This window comes from Chrysemys picta, chromosome 1 (assembly GCF_011386835.1).
Source record: "Chrysemys picta bellii isolate R12L10 chromosome 1, ASM1138683v2, whole genome shotgun sequence".
NCBI classification, from domain to species: domain Eukaryota; kingdom Metazoa; phylum Chordata; order Testudines; family Emydidae; genus Chrysemys; species Chrysemys picta.
In genome coordinates this window covers 299,625,114-299,629,087 of record NC_088791.1, presented here as the reverse complement: position 1 = coordinate 299,629,087, position 3,974 = coordinate 299,625,114, and positions in this window count along the sequence as shown.

Here is a 3,974-nt window from a genome sequence, read left to right as displayed (position 1 = left end):
CAAATGGATATACGTATAAATTATACAGGTGCCTTTTTGGAGGTACTTTGAAAATCTGGCCTTTTTGCACCTTAATTTTGCCAATTCCTTTCTTTTTTTTTTTTTTAATAACCAATGAATTAGGAGAATTGTAACTCTATTTGGGTATTTTGGCTTGTAAGTCATCCAGTCATGAGAACAAAGAAATTCAAAGTGGAAATAAAATACAACATTCCTAGATGAGTGTCTCCATCTCTCTGTACTAAGCACTATTCCCAATTAAATAGCCAGGGAAAGTCACATTGGCACTGCTGAAAGAAGAACAGAATCACCCTGTTTGTGTGCTCAGACTTCCAGAAGCTATGGGCTTGGAGCATGAATTACTAGGTGACATTTTATGATCTATGTTGTGCAAGAGGTCAGACTAGATTATCATAATGGCTCCTTTTGGCCTTAAAATGTATCAGTCTTTTAGGAACATGGGGTTTTGACTATGCTCTGAGACACATCAGTATAAATTAGCAGTAATCACTAAAGTCACCAGTGTAAGCAAAACCAGAAGTGACCTCCTTATGCCTGTGTGAACTCACCAGTGTAAGCAAGATCAGAATCTTATACCTAGTGAAACTGCACTAGAAACTGAACAGAACAGTTCCATCCCCACTGTTGTCATCATAAAATGACGTGAGGAGCAGTGTTCAAGACTAGAACTTTCACCAAAGGTTTGCCTGGAGAGATAGCAAGACCCTCACAGGAACAAAGTTACTTTTATTGAAGATGATATTTTAAAGTGGTGGTTCTACACCAGAGGTGGGCAAGCTACGGCCTGCGGGACCGTCCTGCCTGGCCCTTGAGCTCCCGGGAGGCTAGCCCCCAACCTCTCCCCTGCTGTCCCTGTCCCCTGCAGCGATGCCGCCGCACAGGCAGTGCTCTGGGCGGCGGGGCTGCGCGCTCCTGCCGAGCAGAGCAGCAGCATGTCTGGCTCCGACCGGGCGGCGTGGCTGCCAGACATTCTGTTCTGAGTGGCATGGTAAGGGGGCCGGGGGGTTGGATAAGGGGCAGGAGGTCCCGGGGGGAAGTCAGGGGACAGGGAGCAGGGGGCGGTTGGATGGGGTGGAGTTTCTGGGGGGTGGATGGGGGATCGGGGGGCTTGGATAAGCGTGGGAGTCCCGGGGAGCCTGTCAGGAGGTGGGGGTATGGATAGGGGTCAGGGGACAGGGAACAGGGGAGGTTGGATAGGTGTGGGATCCTGGCGGGCCTGTCAAGGGGCAGGGGTGTGGATAGGGACTGGGAATCAAGGGACTGGGAGCAGGGGGGTTTGCTAGGGGGTGGGGTCCTGGGGCAGTTGGGGAGGAGTCCCGGGAGGGGGCAGTTAGGGGACAAGGAGCTGGGAGGGGGGTTGGATGGTGCAGGGGTTCTGAGGGGGGCAGTCAGGGGGCAGGAAGTGGGAGGGGTTGGATAGGGGTCAGGGGTCAGGCTGTTTGGGGAGGCACAGCCTTCCCTACTCAACCCTCCATACGGTTTTGCAATCCTAATGTGGCCCTTGGGCCAAAAAGTTTGCTCATCCCTATAGATAGCAAAAAGAAGGGCTAAAACTCCTTTCTTGTCTATCCCCAACTTTCCTATCTTCCTTTCTCCAGTTTCCCATTCTGCCGTCCTTTACCGTTGTTACATGACATAAAAAAGAATCACTGGAAGAGTTGCTTTCTTGAAACGCTGAACGAGGTGCTTTATTATAATAAGGAAAACAGAACTATCTTTAAAACTACTCAGTCCTTCTCTTTGAATTTTTTCCTAGACTTTTCCGCAGCCCTCTCCTACCTGGTTTCCTGCTACAGATTTAATGAAACACTAAATATATCCTCACACTCCCCTTCTTTTTTTCACTAAAATGTCCTTGCTCCTAAGCTGAGGAACGTTCTACTTGGGAATTTACCATATTTTCCTTCTCCCCGCCCCATCCAACTGTTAACTTCTTCCCTAAGGTTTGTTAGTACTCTATATTGAATGGATTGCTTATGAAAAGGGTTGTATTAGCTGTGGAGAAAAGCTTGAAAAGTTTCACCCTAAAGTTGCAATCAACACAAAATAAAGAAAAAGAAATCCTTAGTGATTATTTTTTTTTAAATCTCAGTGCTTTTAAGACAATCTCAGGGGGCTAATTTAGGATTTTGGAGCATTTGGGGTAGCAATGCTGCAATAACACTGGGGACAGCTGCCGTGGCAGCTTTCCCCTACTGCTGTGCCTTAATCTTGTTCAGAAAGGATCACGTCTAGGGGAAAGAGTAGTTCAGCCCCCCATATCAATTCAATCCTTGGTCCCTCTGCTGGCAAAGCTGACAGAGGTGCCAACAGATGTCAGACATGCGGGTGATTTTCATAACACAGACAACTGTGTAGCAAAGAGAAGATTTCATTATTCTACAGCTTCTTGTGGCATTTAGAAACTAGCTTCACTCACCCACTTCCTTTACTCTGCCTCTCAGTGTCCCATGTACACAGTCATCTGTCATGGTTACAAGTCAAGCTAAAATCATAGAAACTGGAGATGGAAAAGACTTAGTAGGTAACTTTGTGTACCCATTGGCCAAGTGCACGTTCAGACTAATTTTTAAAGATTCATGCAAAAGGATTTCTATCATTTCCTTTGGGATTCTATTCCATGATTTAGTAGCTATTCCTGATAGAAAATTTTATTCAGCTCACATTTTTCTTTGTTCATTTGCATCTGATTTCTCTTAGTTACGCTTGCTTGGACTAATCCAAACAATTCCCCTCTCTCCTTGCTATTCCTACCTTTTAAACACTATGATGTCCTGTCTAACTTCCAACTTTGGTAACTAAATTCGAACTACTACTGTTTCATTTGGTGCTTCCCTTCTCTTCCTAAAAACAGTTGTGCAGTGTTGTGTTGTTAGCACATGTGTCATACCAGAAGTGGCTGCATTTCAGTGGTGAATTAGTAATATCAATGGGCACAGTTGTAGAGATCTTACCCACTTGAGTGCTCCCCTTGAAATCAACATGAATACTGGTGAAGCAAAGTATTAATCAACATGAGTAAGGACTGCAGAATCAGGGCCTCTGTACTATGCACAGAATATACTCTCTATACTATTTAACATTTAAAGACCATTGGGTTCCTTCATAATGAAAAACGACATTATACATTATTTTTTGTGTATACTAGACGAATTGCATGTAAAAAAAATCTTTAAGCAGTACAATTTTCTTTTCCCCAGTAAACTCAACCATGGACGTCATCCTCCTAATGCATAGCTGTTAGCTTTGCTTCAACATTAGAATTATATTACACATGAATGCTGTGCAAACATGAGAGCTGAGTTCACTATTGTTTCTCCAGAGTTTTGGCAGGTATTTTGTCAGTTCCCTAATGATGATTTTAACAGCTGGTAGCCTTTTTTGCAAAGCCTTTTATAAAAGGCCCTAAATATGTGTAGATCTTCATTAATGCGGTAGTTGCTCCCAGAGAGATTTATCTGTCAAACATAGTTTCCTATTGTACAAAAGGTATTGCTGTCTAGCTAGTGACACAGCACTTATTATTAGACCTGAGATTTCTGACAGGCACCTGCTAATGAAAAGAGAAACTGGCGAATAACTATTCAAAAAATAGATCTCTAGGGAGGTAGTATAGGATATATGGAATAAACAACATCCAGTAGCTAACACTGAAAGCTGTGTATGTGGCAGCTTTGTAAATTGCAGAGGACTATTTCAGGCCATTGCAAAGAGCAAAGGGACAAAACGGTACCGTAAAATAAACCAGGCATCAGCTACTAGCTGCTGATTTATGGATAAATCAAATCTACTGAAAGATTTTTGCCAAGGGAAGATCTTTTCTTTCACCTTCACAAGTCTTCTATGGGCTCCTCTGCTGCCCCCTGATGGCACTGTAAAACCCTGCAATTGCTGGGTTGGGGAGCAAGCCGAATGTGGGAGTATATAGGAAATAATTATAATCCCTTCTCCTC